The sequence below is a fragment of the Ricinus communis genome, chromosome 9 (assembly GCF_019578655.1).
Source record: "Ricinus communis isolate WT05 ecotype wild-type chromosome 9, ASM1957865v1, whole genome shotgun sequence".
NCBI lineage: Eukaryota > Viridiplantae > Streptophyta > Magnoliopsida > Malpighiales > Euphorbiaceae > Ricinus > Ricinus communis.
This window is the reverse complement of record NC_063264.1, coordinates 14,608,564-14,626,485: the sequence shown is the minus strand read 5'-3', so window position 1 is coordinate 14,626,485 and position 17,922 is coordinate 14,608,564. Positions and strand designations below refer to the sequence as shown.

General features: G+C 37.0%; 2 non-coding genes across 2 annotated transcripts; one reads left to right on the top strand and one right to left on the bottom strand.

Moving 5' to 3' along the window:
• Positions 1-5,806: 5,806 nt before the first annotated feature.
• On the top strand, positions 5,807-5,913 carry LOC112535841. Its single transcript, XR_003079929.1, has one exon. It is a non-coding gene; the product is annotated as a small nucleolar RNA R71 (small nucleolar RNA).
• A 2,298-nt stretch (positions 5,914-8,211) lies between these two features.
• LOC112535842 lies at positions 8,212-8,318 on the bottom strand. Its single transcript, XR_003079930.1, has one exon. It is a non-coding gene; the product is annotated as a small nucleolar RNA R71 (small nucleolar RNA).
• Positions 8,319-17,922: the final 9,604 nt, after the last annotated feature.

The following is a 17,922-nucleotide window of genomic DNA, read 5'->3' as shown; positions in this document are numbered from 1 at the left end:
TTTGATTATAATGTGATTTGTATTTACGTGCATGGTTGATATTTTGATTCGAATGATTAATATTTTATGTGAAGGAAATAGTAGGGTATGATTATAGTATGGTTTGATATACTGATTTGAATAATCTATGTTTCTCTGAGAAGAAGCAATAGTCCCTAGATTATTTGATTTTAACTCACTCTCGAGACTGACAGTCTCATTTTTACTGTTTTTCAGATTTGTGACTGTTAGTTCTCCCGCGACTCTTTTTCAGTAACCCGACTCCTTCATCATCGGGTGATGTATTTGATTTGGTATGTAAATTGGTAAATCTTAGATTCTCCACAGTAGTAATAGTAGATGTATCAGTTGTAAATTTTCTGAGCTTTGGGTCTCGCCTAGTTTTTCTGGTAGACCGAAGTAATTTTGTAAAGTGTAACTATTAAGATAAATTGTGGCTTTAATAATATTAATTTGAGATGAGATTTGTTTAAATCAGTGAGTGTCAGGCTTACTACGGGTTTCGGTGGCCTTAAGCCTACCCATTCCCTAGTGCCGGTCACGGGCCCACGGGTGGGGTCGTGACAAAGTACATGCTCTCGTTATCGAATTGCATAAAAGAAGATATGTCATTTCTCAATCTAGCAGTTTTACCAGGAGGAAAGTACTTATATAAAAATTTTTTAGCCAACGATCACCATATCGTAATAGTGTTGGCTGGGAGTGACTGTAGCCATCTTTTTGCTCGGTCCCTCAAAGAGAAAAGGAAACAGCCTCAACCGGATGGCATCATCAGTTGTTCCATTTATCTTAAAGGTGTCACAGATCTTCAAGAAGTTGGCGATGTGAGCGTTTGGGTCCTTGCTCGGTAGTCCCCCAAATTGTACACTATTTTGGACTATCTATATCACATTTGGCTTTATTTCGAAGTTCTTGGCCACCACTAGTTCTTGTAATATATTCATTTGTGTCCCCTCAAGAGAAGGTCTAGCAAACTCATACATTGTCCTAGCTTCATCCGCAGCCTGGTTGTTGTCTCCCATCCTTGCTAGTCTATTCACAGGGCTTCAATCTCTATCCGTGCCTCCTCTTCTTCTTGCATACGCTTTCTCAAAAGACGGAGGGATCGCTTTGGTTCAGCAAGAGGGTCTATAGGAGTAGGATTATAACTCCTAGTCATAAACTACCTAAAATGAAAAGGCTGCAACTAAAGAACACAGGAACAAATAAAATAATAAATAATATATAAAAAATGAAAAGACAGAAAATAAAAATGGCTAGATTAACTCTAGTTCACACAAAATTCTCCCCGGCAACGGTGCCAAAAACTTGATAGGCTATTTATGCAGTTACAATCTAAGGTAGTGAACCTATCGATGCAGTCTAGCACTAATTGCGAGTATCAAGGTCATATTCTCCGGAAAGTGAAAATCAGAGTTACTACTTCATTCTTTGTTATCTAACCTAAAATATATGATGGATGAATTCTAAATTTCCTAATAACTGGAAACTGAGTTCTAAATGAGATACAAGAATGAATGAATAAATGATACAATCAAGACAAGAAAGCAAACCCAAGGCAACCTAAACTAGTTGGTGGTCAAACAAAAGATAATAGATTGATGAATCCAATTAGGCTACCCGTGGATGAATTCTTAACTGAATTTGGTCTCCCTCTCGAGATAACCGAATTCCTAAAACTAAGAACCTAAAGTTGGAGTCTCTTCCTAATGATTGATTATTAAGTTAGCATTAAGCTTTAATCTGCCTCTATTAAGCTTTGTTATTCTTAATCTGGCTAGTCAACTACCCTTATCTCTAAGTAATCATTAACTAGTTCTTGCTATTCAAAATTCCAATTACTTAATGAATTACTCAATTACAGAAAGCAATCTAAGGAACACAATTCACAACGTCTCATGAATAATGCGATATCATATTAATACTGAAAGAAAAAAGAATACAAAAAAGAACTTAAACAATCCAACAATTTAGTACTAAGCCAACATAGTAAGGAAATTCTAATAGGTTTAATCAATTTAGCTAGACATATTCATGTCTAAAACAACTAGGAATTCAATTACAATGAAAGAATAAAGAAAATGAAATAGATACACCCCTTTCCCTCGAATTGGATGAACAACTCAAAATCTAAATCTACACTACGGTTGATCTCCCAGATTGCCTCTTGATTTGCCTTAAAACCCACTTATGATCTTTAATATGATGCTTGAACCATTGAAATTTGTATTTCAATATGTGAAATATGGTCACCCACTCTTGATCTTCTCGATATGCAATTCGATTCATTCATGTACCCCCGTACTTTAGAATGTTGACATACTAGAAGCCTACCATAAGCTGCTCCTTGTCCGGGCATCCTATCCTTGCTCCAGCGTCCACTTCCTGCCCTCATTGGACCGCTTCTCTAGGTCAGGTTGTGATATGTAAGGAGCAATTGCAGGACCTCCTGGATAAGGGTTTTATCATACCTAGTATGTCTCCGTGGGATGCTCCTATTTTGTTCGTGAAGAGGAAGGGTGGTACCTTACGCCTCTACATTGACAACCGGCAATTGAATAAAGCGATGGTTCGTAATAAGTATCCACTTCATCGCATCGATGATCTATTCGATCAGGTTCAAGGAGCTGGATGCTTCTCCAAGATTAATTTGCAATCGGGGTATCACCAGTTGAAGATATTTCGAAGATGACGTTCAGGATGCATTATGGACATTATGCATTCTTGGTATTGTAATTTGGACTCACTAATGCTCCTCCAGCCTTCACGGATCTGATGAATCAGTTGTTCAAGCCGTTCCTAGATCATTTTGTCATTATGTTCATTAACAATATCTAGGTGTACTCCAGCGGCGAAGAGGAGGACACATGGCATCTGAGAATGGTACTTCAGACATTGAGGGAGCATTAGTTGTATGCTAAGTTCTCCAAGTTTGAGTTTTGGTTAGAAAATGTTGCTTTTCTAGGTCACATTGTGTTTAAAGAGGGTATTCATATGGACCCCAAGAAAGTGGAGGCGGTGACTGACTGGTAGAGACCGACCATGGTGATAGAAGCTCGTAGATTTCTAGGTTAGGCTGGCTACTACTGTCGATTCGTGCAAGACTTCTCGAGAATTGCAGCGCTTTTAACTAAGCTGACTCAAAAGAACGTTAGGCTCTAGTGGACTGACGCGTGTGAAAAAAGTTTTCAGAAGCTGAAATACTACTTGACTTCAACTCTAGTGTTCACCTTACCCTCTAGGACTGGTGGATTCACAGTATATTGTGACGCTTCTAGAGTGGGTTTGGGTTGCATTTTGCTGCAGCAATTGTACTTATGTCATGTTTAAATTAAATGCAATACTAATGGGTTTATAAACACTATGATTATTATTAGCATTATTATTATTAATTTTATTTGATTAATTATTATTACGAATACTAGAAGCATCATTATTATAAATTTTATTTTCGTTATTCTCGATATCCTTATTGTCATTTATTATTATAATTATTATTATTATTTTTGTCTATTATCTTTAGTTTCATTTTTTTTATTATTATTATTACATATAATTTGCATGTTTGCTACAATTATAACTTCGGAATGAGGCGGTCATAGAACATGCCACCTGATGGGTTGCATTAGGCTCGCATGCACAACGGTACTAATCAGAGACCCAGAGCTTTATTTTGATTGAAAAAGAAAGTTTGAGCTAGTATCTGATTGCCATGATTATTCCAAAGAGAAGAAGGTGAAGCTAGTTGCGGTTGAGTTTACTGATTATGTTGTGTTTTGGTAGGACCAACTTGTGCTTTCAAGGCGATGGAATGGTGAATGGCCGATTTCTAAATGGGAGGAGATGAATAAGGTCATGAAAAAGAGGTTTGTTCCTTCTCACTATTATAGAGAATTGTATGAGAAATTATAAAGTCTTGTGCAAGTATCTAAGAGTCTGGAGGACTACCACAAAGAGATGGAAATTGCCATGATAAGGGCTAATGTGGAAGAAGATAGAGAGGCTACATGATTTAAACCGAAATATTACTGATGTGATTGAATTGCACCATTATATGGAACTTGAAGATATGGTACATATGGCCATTAAAGTGGAGAGGTAACTCAAGAATCGAAGCATCTCCAACAGATTCAACTCAGCTTCTACATCCACATGGAAACTGAATTGGAAGAAGGAAGAAGTCAAAGAAAGGGCAAGATATGAAAAGCCAAAGGATTCAAATGAGTTCATTATAAAAACTCCCGACAAGACCGAGACACCTAATTCAAGGACAAGGGACATCAAATCCTTTCGATGCTTGGGACAAGGACACATAGCTTCTCAATGTCCTAACAAAAGAGCTTTCATCTTGAAGGATGATGGTAGAGTGAAGACCGAGAGTTGGGAAGAGGAAGATATCCGCCACTTGAGGATTCAAGTGATATTGAGATGCCCATAAGTGGAGAGATGTTGGTGGCACGAAGATCCTTGAGTGTACATGCCAAAGTAGATGAGGTACAACGTGATAATATTTTTCATACTATATGCCATCTAAATGACAAAGGATGTAGTATGATTATTAGTGGGGGGTAGTTGTACAAATGTTGCTAGTGTTGAGTTAGTTGAAAAGCTTGGCTTGTCTGGTTTAGCACATCCTAGACCTTACAGATTGCAATGGCTAAATGATTGTGGGGAGATTAAGGTGACTAAACAAGCTTTTGTGTGTTTCTCTATTGAGCGTTGTAAGGATGATGTGTTATATGATGTCATACCTATGCATGCAAGTTATCTTCTTTTGGGGCGTTATAAGTTTTAGTACCTATGCATGCAGTTCAGGATGGATACACTAATCGTTATTCTTTTCTAATGAATGAAAGACCTATTACTCTTGTTCTTTTGACACCTAAGAAAGAAAAGACGTGAGTGCTAAGTCTATGTTTGCTAGCATGAGTGTTCATAAGTCCATAAGGTTCTTGAAAGAAACTGTTAAAGAACCTTTAAGAATAGAACCCACGAACTCTAATCCTTATGAACCCGTGATATCCTTGATAGTACACATGTTTGCATGCTTGATTTTTAGTTATTTTTAGGGCAATTTATGTGTTTTTGTATTAGAATCACCTTGTTTTACTTTCCTTTATGTCTTAGGTGTTGCTCTAGGTACATCATAAAAATTAGAGGAAAATTATACTAGAATTGGGAAGAAACGAATGAATTGGGCTTCTTCTCCTGAGGTGGAGGTAGTTGGGATGGACCAGCCTGCTATTGGGACTGTTGCTGATGCAATCTCTGAAAACCTAGTAGTCCTTGGGCATTATTGTTCCTCCAGCCGAAGTTAGGATGATGGCGCCAACCTGGGTTGTATGTGTTGCTATAGGGATTGTTCAGCTGCCTAGGTCCATTACCCATATAGTCTACCTGTTCAACGTCAGCAGAAACAATAGAAGATAGAAAAGGAGAAGAAGTCGAAGGTGAAGCAAACATATCTCCCGCATTATAGTTTGTATTGTATTGCGAGCCACCACAGAACTCGCAGCCAATCTATGCTGCATCAACCGGCATTTCGAGCTGGTCTATTTTCTTGGCCAAGAGCTCCACCTGAGCTACCAAGGCTATTGTAAAATCTAACTAGTTGACCACTCCCTGCCTAACTGGCCAACTCTTAGAGGATTGCCGTCGGTAGTTGTTCATTACCATCTCCTCTATCAAATTTTGCGCCTGCTCCGACGTCTTACTGTTCAGGGTCCTACATGCTGCAACATCTACCATCTGCACAATAGCAAGGTTCAAACCACTATAGAAAGTTTGAATCTGCATCCATGCTTGTAATCCATGATATGGGCCAAATCGAAGCAAGTCCTTGTACCTCTCCTAGGCATCACACATGCTCTCGTCATCGAACTACATAAAAGAAGATATGTCATTTCTCAATGTAGCAGTTTTAGCAGGAGGAAAGTACTTATATAAGAACTTCTGAGCCAAAGAACTCCATGTCGTAACCATCTCTTTACTTGGTCCCTAAAAAAAATGGAAATAGCCTCACCTGAATGGCATCATCAGTCGTTCCATTTATCTTGAAGGTATCATAAATCTCCAACAAATTGGCTATATAAGTGTTTGAGTCCTCGCTGGGCAGTCCCCCAAATTGTACACTATTCTGGACCATTTATATCACGTTCGGCTTTATCTCAAAGTTATTAGCTGCCACAAGTGGTCGTAATATACTCGTCTGTGTCGCCTCTAAGACACTCGTACATTGACCTATTTTCATCTGCAGCCTAGTTGTTGTTGTTTTTTCCCATCTCTGCTAGTATATTCACAAGGGCTTCAATCTCTATCTGTGCCTCCTCTTCTTCTTGTAGACGCTTCCTTAAAAGTCAGAGGTGTCACTCTGGTTCAGCAAGAGGGTCTATAGGAGTAGGATTAGAGCTCCTGGTCATAGACTAACTAAAATTAAGAGGCAGCAACTAAAGAGCACAGAAATGAATAAAAGAATAAAGAATCAAAAGAATCAAAATACAAAAAAATAAGGCTAGAGTAGCACAAACACAAATTCACTCTAGTTCACACAAAGAGTTCACCGGCAACTGCGCCAAAAAACTTGATGAGCTAATGATGCAGCTAGAATCTAAGGTACTGAACCTATCGATGCAGACTAGCACTGATGGTGAGTATCAAGGTCGTATTCTCGAAAAAGAGTGAGCCTAGAACTACTCCAGTGTCTTACATTATCTAACCTTAAACTAATAGTAAAGAAGTTACTAATCTATGACTAGGTGCAAGCTAAATGATTAACTAAATGCCAAGCAATCTACAAAGGTTCAATGAAACAATCAAAGAAAGAAAGCAATCCAATGGGGACCTAAGCTAGTTGGATTTTGACAAAGGTAGAAATTAGATTGATTACCAATTATGATTACCTGTCAGCAGATTCTAAATTGAATTGTAGTTCCCTTTCGAGAATACCGAATTCCTAAGCCTAAGAACCTAAACAATGGAATCTCTTCCTAATGATTGATTTTAGGTTAGCCTTAAGATTAGTCAACTTCTATTAAGAGTTGTTAATTCTTATCTCTAAGTGATTATTACCCAGTTCTTGCTATTTAAATTCCAATCACTTAACGAATTTCTTAATTACAGAAAGCAATCTAAAGAACATAATTCACAACATCTCATGAATAATGCGATATCTTATTAATACTAAAAACAAGAAGAATACAAGAATTGATAATCAAAATCTCATAAACATGAAGTACAATCCAACAAACAAAGGAACCCCAATAGGTTCAGCAGCTCTAGCTAATCATGCTAATGAATAAAACAAAATAAAGAACAGATACATAAGAGAAAATTGAAAACATGTACACCCTTCTTCTTCAAATCAGATGAACAGTCTTCAGTCTCCAAGTCTGAATACTGAACCTCGAATTGCCCCTTGAATGCTTCAAAATCCACTCTTATTCTTCAATATAATGCTTGAACCACTGAAATTCGTCCTTCAATGTGTGAAATGGTCTACCAAAGTCAAGCATCAAAGTCTTGAAAGAGATGGCTCGTATACATATATGAGTTCCCAGGTCAAGAATGCAGAACTCCTCAAAACAAAGCAAATAAACCTATATAATTAATTTAGCATAGCCGTGATCAAGCCCGTGCTAAGCCTCCGAGTCCAAAATCAACCCCTCGCTCTCTGCCCGTGCCCTTACCGGTGCTGAGCCACCACGCGCCATGCTAGAGGCCGTGGTGGCCTTGGATACCATGCCAAAAGGCTAAATTTGAAGATCAAAGGCCAATGGTTCAGCACTGCTAGAGTCTAGGCCATGCTGATCAGCACTAAGCCTTTGTCTAATTTTGATGAATTCTAGTCCATTTTTGCACGTATCACCCTCAAAGACTGATAATGTTCATCAATGATCATCTAAAACATGAAAGGAACCAAAACACAGGTGATTCTGGCATAAAACAAGATAAATATGCATAAAAACGCAAGTAATTGGGCATAGAAACATGTGTAAAATAATACACATCACACATATAACAAGTTTCTTGGAGATTTGTGATACTTTCAAGATTAATGGGACAACAGACGATGCAATTCATCTCCGCCTGTTCCCATTTTCTTTAAGGGATAGAGCAAAGCGGTGGCTATAGTCACTACCTCCTAACACTATCAATACTTGGGATTCTTTGGTAGAGAAATTTCTATTTAAGTACTGTCCTCCTAAATTTGCTAAAATTAGAAATGATATATCTTCTTTTGTGTAGTTTGATGATGAGTCGATGTACGACACTTGGGAAAGGTACAAGGATCTACTACGATGTTGCCCACATCATGGACTACCAATCTAGTTATAGGTGCAAACTTTTTATAATGGTTTGAATTTGGCTACTGAGGAGATGGTAGATGCAGTTGTAAGTGGTTCTTTGAGTAGCAAGACACCAGAGCAAGCCCAGAGCTTGATTGAGGAGATGGCCACAAACAATTACTAGTGGCACACTACTAAGAGCAGGACAGGACGTCAAGGGAGTGTACACCAGTTAGATGCCACTACAACCTTGGCAGCTCAAGTGGAGTTATTATCCAAGAAACTTTATCAACTCCAAATGCTTGTCCAAGCAGCTCAAGCAAGCTATGAGTTTTACAGTGGCCTGCATTACAGTAGTAACTGTATATCGGGAGGTATGTTTGCTTCCTCTTCTTCATTTAACCATGAACAGGTGGACTATATGGGAAGTCAGCCTAGGCAGTAAAATAACCCATAAAATAACACCTATAATCTGGGATGGATAAATCATCCAAATTTTGGATGGAGGAACAACAATAACCAGGGGCCATTACGGTTTTAGCAACTACATTAGCAGCCACAACAATATCTGTTATCCTGCCTCAGTCTCTTCAGACTCAAGAGAAAAAGCCTACCTTAGAGGAGCTGATGATGAAGTTTGTGTCCGCTTTAGAAACCAGATTCCAGTAAATGGACGTAGCTTTTCGAAATCAACAGGCCTCCATTCAGAACTTGAAGAATCAAATAGTCCAGATTTCTAAGATGATGACTAAGAGGTAGCCAGTAATATGGAGTGAAACCTAAAAGAGCACATGAAGGCTATCACTTTGCAATCAAGTAAGCAACTATCTAGTTTTATTCCTATTTCTAATGACATAATGATATTGTGCAGGAAGATTCGGGTAGGAAAGATGGAGATAGCAAAGTGATGGAGCTAGAGAAGATAAAGAATAGGAAGAAGAGTCCTCTGAGGGAATACCAGCCCCCGATCCCATATCCTGCCAGGTTGAAAAGTCGATCAACAGTTTGGTAAGTTTCTTGACTTGTTTAAACAACTACGAATTAACTTACCTTTTGTTGAAGCTATTTTGTAGATGCCCAGGTATGCAAAGTTCTTAAAGGAAATCCTTAGCAACAAGAGGAAGTTAGAGGACTTGGCGATCATGATCCTAAATGAGGAGTGTTCGACTATAGTTCGGAACAAATTACTAGAGAAGAAGCGTGATCTAGGGAGTTTTACTGTCCCTTGTATGATTGATGATTTGACAATTAGCAATGCTTTAGCTGAGTTAGGAGCTAGCATTAATTTAAAGCCGTATAATTTGTTTACCAAGTTGGGGCTGGGTAAGACTAAACCCACTAGTATGAGCATACAGTTAACTTATAGGACTGTTAAGTATCCTAGGGGTACTATGGAGGATGTACTTGTAAAGGTTGACAAATTTATATTTTTTGTTGACTTTATGATCATGGACATGGATGGTGAGAATAACATACCTTTAATTCTAGGTTAACTTTTCCTTGCAACGTCTAGGGCTATTATAGATGTTTGTGATGGGAAGCTTGAACTTAGGGTAGGGGATGAAACTGTCACTTTTGATTTAAATAATTACATGAGATAGTCCTTGATCATGATAATATTGTGTTTTCTGTTGATTTACTTGATGATGTTATTGATACACAGTTGTAGGAAATATTGCTTGATGATGCCTTATAAGTTGCCTTGCAGGCAGAGGATGACATGTGCTATGCAATGACAGTCTGTTAGAACAGCTTGCATTTTTGTTAGCTAATGAACCAAGCAAGATTACTGATAAGTTTGTTGAGATTGACAAGGTAGGTGTGCAGAAGTTGAGGCTGTGACTTGAGGAACTTCCAGTCCTTGAGTTGAAATAGCTCCCAAAGCACCTCAATTATGCATATATGGATGACGATAACAGGTTGCCTGTCATCCTAGCAGTAGACTTGACACCCGAAGAGAGGGAGATTTTTCTATATTTGGTAACTCCTTTACTAACTGTTTACATAATTTAGAATGCATGCTTGAGCATTATGTGGATACTAACCTAGTTCTTAATTGGAAAAAGTGTCATTTAATGGTTAGGGAAGGTATAATGCTGGGGCATAAAATTTCACATGAAGGGATGGAGGTTGATAGGGCCAAGGTGAATACTACTGCTAAGTTACCTCCACCTAGTTCAGTTAAGGCTATTAGGAGCTTCTTAGGTCATGCAGGTTTCTATAGATGGTTTATTAAGGACTTCTCTAAGATTTCTAGACCTTTAACTCAATTGCTTGTAAAGGATGTACCTTTTATATTTTATGATAATTATTTACAGGGTTTCGAGTTGTTGAAGGAGAAACTAACCACAATCCCAATTATGGTTTCACCTAATTGGGAGCTGCCATTTAAGCTTATGTGCGATGCTAGTGATTTTGTTGTTGGAGCTGTTTTAGGACAGAGGAGAGATAAGAAGTTCCAACTCATTTACTATGCTAGCAAGACATTGATTGATGCCCAGGAGCAGTATACCACCACTGAAAAGGAGCTTCTGGCTATTGTTTTTGCTTTGACAAGTTCATATCTTATTTGGTGCTATCAAAGACTGTTTGGTCTACATGATTCCTTATGCTAATCCTTATAACATCTTGATTCTCAGTGTTCCCTCTTCACTCTAAAAGAATCATCTGGGATCATTTGGACAATGATATCAATACTTCATCAACTAATTCTCTTTCTTTGCATTTTTCTAGGCATTAGATTGGTGCCTATGATTGCCTTTTCCATGTGATTTAACTCATTACTTGTGTTTATATTCGCCAAATAAAACAAAGCCATTATACTAGACATACATTAGAAAGAGAAAAACAAAAGAAATGAACATATGAGAACCTGTGTAGGATTCGTATCTGATAAAGAAAGAAATTGCAAATTCATTATTCTCTTCCATGGCTAAGCATAAGGATCTAATCGAATTGATTTAGACACAATGGTAGACAAATAACATAAAAAAATGAAGGACGTTTATGTCTAGGTTCGCTAATGTAAGTCTTCATAAATCCGCAAAGTTCTTGAAAAAACCAATAACTTGATTTCTTGCAAAGTAGAAAACTGAAATAATATGCTCACGAGGCTTATATATTCGGTTGCATGCAGTTATCATAGTGCGAAAGCCCTCATTCCATAAGAAGAAGAAACTAGAAGCTAAATTTGAATAAGCAAATAAAGAAATATGAATAAGCTAAAGTCAAATCAATAACTAAAGAGAAGTTAAATGGTCAATAACTCTCGTAGTCCCAAATTTTATGAACCAACTTAATAAAGAAAGAGGAAAATTCGTGTGGGCCTATCTAATAATAGTCCAGTCAAAATTACTTTATTATTTGTGTCCCAAACAAAAAAAATGTGCACATTCCCGCATGTATTATATATGATTCTTGATGGATTTGTAAGAGTCATGTTGCAAAATTGTTGCCAAGAATGTCTAAGGTCAGATTCATGAAGAAGGGCCTTGACCTAACACTTTACTAGAAGTGTTAACCTTGGTATAGAAAAGGTTTTGGATGGCACACTCAAGATTAAGGAAGAAGGGGAGTGATAAGTCACAAAGGAATGCTACAAGACAAGTCTTGATAAGTTCACAAGTCCTTAGAAGAACTAAGAATTGAATTCTCATAATGGAGTCAAAACAAAAATATATTCATTACCCTAAAGCATTCGGCTATAGTGTGTTTAAATAGCCAAAGACACAACCTTAACTTCCTTTACATGTTTAGGAAGAAACTAGAATAGGAAAATAAAAATCAAAAAATAAATTAGAAGTTTCCTAAATAAAAAAATAAGTAACTAGAGTGACTTAGGCGATCTTTGATATAGGAAGAATGGTCTAAATCAACATCTAATTTCCTAAATAACTAAAAGAGTAGTTGTCCTACTTGTTTCGTCTTAAAAAACATGCCTAAGTCAAGCATCCACTTTAAGTGCCTTCCTTAGTTTCCTTTTTAAGTGCTTCCCTAGTATTCCTTTTATTTTTGGTGCCTTCTCTCATGCACCTTGTAAATTTTGGCCTAAACTGAAAGATTCATGGTCCAACATGTTGAATTAGGTTAATAACATTATTATGCTTGATTAACACTCATTCTTCATGTATAGTAGATGGTTTAGCCCAAATATCTTGAATAAGCCCATTTAAGGCCTTCTTCATTCTTTTAGCTCTACCTCTTGTAATTAGACCTCCTTGGATATTAATGGATCATTAGAGGCTTGGAAATTGTTCTCCTTAACTTGGTTGGCTACTTGGCTCCTTGGGCTTTAAGTTTACATCAAAATCATACTTGGTTTATAGCGTTTGGAGATGAATTCATGTGTAAGTTTCATTGTTGGAACTAGTTTTCCCTAACTTCAGTTAAGGAGATTCTTAGATTTTGGAATCATTTTGATTGAAGGGTGTTTTCTTGCATCTGTATGTACCATAACTCCCTAGTTATTGGAGTGTATGACTACTAAGAAGATGATTTTTTATCATGCAAATCCACCAGCGTAAGGGAGAAATCATGTTGCTTTCGATTAAAACAACAAGCAATCCGCGCATTTTGATATTTGGGAGGCATATAATGAAGTAATTTTGGTTGGAGTGCCATTAGGTACGCCCATGCAAATTTCTTCTTATTTTCATTACGGAATCCTGGAAACGTAATTGACAAGCTTCACCGGTAATATTGGAGCATGACTTGATGATCAAGCAGGACGAGAGGCAAATCCATGTGCGTGATGGAGAAATCGTGTTGCTTCGTTTAATCAAAGTGGGAATTGTGCATTTTTTATGTTTGGGACACATATAATGAAGTAATTTGTCCAAAGTGTTATTAGCTAGGCCCACGTGAATTTTTTCTTTCTTTTTGTTAAAATGGCTCATCAAATTTAGGATTAAAAGAGTTGTTGGCCAGTTAACTCCTCTCCAGTTCTTGATCTGCCTTGAGTTTATTCATCTTTCTTTATTTATTTATTCATATTTAGCTTATAGTTTCTTCTTCTTACGGAATGAGGGCTTTAGCAATGTGAAAACCACATGGAACTGAATATTTAAGACTAGTGAGCATATTATTTTAGTTTTCTACTTATTGAGAATTAAATTATGGGTTATTTTAAGAACTTTGCAGACTTATAAAGACTCAAACTAGTGAACATAGACTTATCACTCACGTCCTTCCTTTCTTTTATGTTCTTTGTCTACCTTTGTGTTTAAATCAATTCGATTTGATCCTTATGCTTAGCCATGGAAGAGAATAAAGAAATGGTGATTTCTTTCCTTATCGGATATGAAATCCTACCTATGCTCTCATTCATTCGTTTCTTTTATTTACCTCTTTCTAATCCATGTCTACTATGATGGTTTATTTGGCGAATATAAAAATGAGTGTCAAGTTAAAAGATGCGATGCTTATGAAATTACAACTAAGGCAGTGAACCTATCGATGCAGCCTAGCATAATGCCAAGTATTAAAAATATCATATCCCTCAGGAAAGTGAAATCCTAAAGTTACTACCTCGTTCCTTGTTATCTAGCCTAAAATTAATAACGGAGATTTCTAGATTTACTAATGACTAAAAACTAAATTCTAAGTGTAATGCGAGAATGAATGAGCAAAGAGAATAATCAAGACAAGTAAGCAAACTCAAAGAGGTCCTAGACTAGTTGGCAATCAAACAAATGATAATAGACTGTTCAGTCTGATTATACTACCCATGGACGGATTCTAAACTGAATTTGGTTTCCCTCTCAAGACAACCGAATATCTAAACCTAAGAACCTAAAGTTGGAATATCTTCCTAATAATTAATTATTAAGTAAGCCTTAAGCTTTAATCCACCTCTATTAAGCTTTGTTAATTCTTAATTCTGCAAATTAGTTAACCTTACCTCTAAGTGAAAATTAACATGTTCTTGCAATTAAATTTCCAAACTCAATTAGAATTTCTTAATTGCTAAAAGAGTTCTACGAACAATAATCAATACAATCAATGTAACGAAAACTAGATTTATATTATTAATTGTAAAAAGAATACAAGAAAGGAAACTCAAACAATCTTAACAATTCAATACAAAGCCAACATAGCAAGGAGCCCTAATGGGTTCAATTAATCTAGCTACACATGTTCATGTCTAAAACAAATAGGAATTCAATTACAATGAAAGAATAAAGAAATTGAAACATATACACCCTTTTCATAGAATTGGATGAACAACTCAAAGCCTTAATCTACACTGCAAATGATCTCTAGAATTGCTCTTGATCTGCTCCAAAACTCCTCTTCAATCTTCAATCCAATCCCATGAGTCGCGAAGTTGACATAAAAAGGTGGGATTAGTCTCTTGGAATCCACCTTGAAATGTCTGAAACGCGTATAACAAAATTACAGGGGAAGATGAATAGTCAAAATCATTGATCCCCTTTCTCTTTTTGGCTCGTTCAATTTATATTATGCGCAAATATGGCTGTGTTCTCATCCCGTGTGCCTCAAAACGTGCTGTGTCTAGGCCGTGTCCAAGCTGTGTTGCTCTCCAAATGACTAAATGAGTGAATCAAGTAAGGGCGTGTTCTGGCCTGTGCTCTGGGGCGTGTTACCCTTGGGAACGTGTTGCTTTAAGGTGCTTAAGCTACACGGCCTTGGAATTTCTAAACGGGCTCCAACACTGGCCATGTTAACTTTCCAAAAGTCAACCCAAGGTCAAACACTTCTGATTACGTCCGTTTTCACCCGAAATTGATCTAACATTGCTCAAACATTGATGATGTACCTATAAAATCTCCTAGAATATGGAAGGACACAAAATACAAGTGATCTTACAATAAAAACACAATAAATTGTAAGAAAATGCATAATAATATGCAAGCAAATATGTGTAAGACTATGCATATCATTAAAGCGCGTGGAAACGACAATCATAGGCACCTATCCAATGCTTGGACAAATGTGAAAAAAGAAAATTAGTTGATTGAGTATTAATATCAATCTATGAATGATCGCGGACGAATCTCTTGGAGGAAAGAGGAAAGGCCGAGAATCGAGGCATGTCCAAATATTCTGATTCAGGATTTGCACCATTGGATGATGCAACAAGGAATCCTACTTGAAGTAGGATTCAAGATCTACTTCACATCTATGGAGGCCAATTACAAGGTCTAAGACTAAGAAAATAAAAGAAGCTCTGAATGGGCTTATTCAAGATGTTTGGGATAAGGACACATCAAGGCTTGAAGAGTTGGATTCAAATTCAAGGCTCATTAATCTAATTCAGTTTATTAAGCTTTAATGAATCTAATATAGGCTTAATGAGCATAAATGAGCACATATGGGAGTTTGGGCCTAATTAGCTCTATTAAAGATTGCCTATGCGTGTGACTTAAAGAAACTAGGGTTTCTTACTCCTAATGGATAGCTACATAGTATTTTAGGAGTATTAGGACTTTGTTCTTAGTTATCTCTTTTAGTTAGGATGTTTATCTCTATCTTATTTGAGTTGTAATTCCTTAATAGGTTAGAATTAGGGTTTTCTATGGGCTATAAGAGCCTAGTATGAATTTTCAAGTTCATTGATTGATAATTAATATATTTTATGAGTTTATATTCTATTCTTAGTTCTTCTTTAGAGCTAATTTGAACTTATCAAGCAATTCATTGTTTATGTCATTCATATTTGACTTATCAATTTAGAATCCATACTACATTGTGGCATCTTCTACCTCTAATACCTTAGGTTTGATAGTCTAATATACTTGAAGGGTCTAAGGTTTCCATTTTCTCTTACGTACCCCTTATCCATAAGCTCACTCACTTGCCTTTGGATTTCTTTTGTCTCATCTGGGTTACATCTATATGCTGGCCTATTAGGTATGCTTGCACCCGGAATGAAATCAATTTGATGTTCAATTCCTCGAATTGGTGGTAATCCTTTAGGCACATCTTCGGGAAATAGCTCTTCATATTCCTGCAAAAGCTCAAGAACAACACAAGGCAAATCCTTATTAAGATCATTAGAAATCATCAAAACTTCCTTGTACATGAGTACAAGTAAGGGCTGCCTCAAGGTTAGTGTTCTCCTCACATCACTTGCCTTTGCATACACATTCATCTTTCTTTCACTCTCATCTCCCTTGTTTTCTCTCACCTTGTGTTTCCCATTACACTCACTTTTACCACTTACCTCACCTTTTTCTTTTTTCACTATTTCTTGCTCCCTCCCCTGATATTCCCCATATGAAGATTCAAGCTCTTCATATTGTTGTTTAATTCTCACTTGATCATCAAAAATGGCCTTGGGAGGTAATGGTCCAAGATTGAACTTTTGTCCATCAATAGTTAAGGAATATCGATTCTTGAACCCATCATAAATCACACGCCTATCATATTGCCAAGGTCTTCCCAATAAAACATGTCCGGCATACATGGGAACCACATCACAAAGCACCTCATCCTTATATCTCCCAATGGAAAAAGAAATTAGCACTTGCTTATTTACCTTCACAACACCACTATCATTCAACCATTGTAACTTGTAAGGCCTTGGGTGTTTGGTAGTTGGTAATTTCAATTTCTCTACAAGCAAAGTACTAGCAACATTAGTACAACTTCCACTATCAACAATCATGTTACACAACTTATTAGCAATTAAACAATGAGTATGAAACAAATTCTCACGCTGCTCTCCATGTTCATCGTGTTTACATTGCAAACTAAGTGTGCGTTATACTACTAACACATCCTCTTTAGCATACTCAACATCACTAACATCCTCTAAAGTTGGCATGTCATCATTCTCATCATCATTTTCATTTTCACTTTCAGATTCAACAATTCCATCTCTAACAATCATGGTCCTCTTATTAGGGCAATCACGTGCATAATGACCATGTCCAAGACACTTAAAACACTTCAAGCTTCTAGATTGATTAGCTTGATTCTCAACTTTGTTTTTGCTGCCTATTTCATTTTTATTCTTATTCTCATCCACTTTAGGCTTAGCAAATTTATCATCCTTTTTACTCCAATTCAATTTCCAATTAGAAGAACTAGAACTCGAATTAAGTTTAGAATCAAACTTACTTGCACCTTTTCGCTTGAGTTGCCTTTCAATTTTCATGGCCACATTCACCATGTCCTCAAGCTCCACATAATGTTGCAACTCCACAAGATCAGCAATATTCTTGTTTAGACCATTCAAGAATCTTGCCATGGTAGCCTCTCTATCCTCCTCCATATTTGCTTTAATCATAGCCATTTCCATTTCTTTGTGGTACTCCTCCACACTCATGGTTCCTTGCCTTAGAGTTTGCAATCGTTGATGCAAATCTCTATAGTAATAGTTAGGAATGAACCTCTTCCTCATGATGCATTTCATCTCCATCCATGACCCTACGGGTCTTTCTCCATTTCGTCTCCTTTCCCTACACAATTGATGCCACCAAACACTAGCGTAATAACAAAACTCAACGGCAGCAAGTTTTACCTTTTTCTCCTCCGAATAGTTATGGCATTCGAAGATCATCTCCACCTTTTGCTCCCATTCCAAGTAGACATCAGGATCATTCTTTCCTTGAAAGGAAGGAATTTTCATTTGATCTTTGCCTAGGTTGCGATCTACACCATCTTGCCTTGA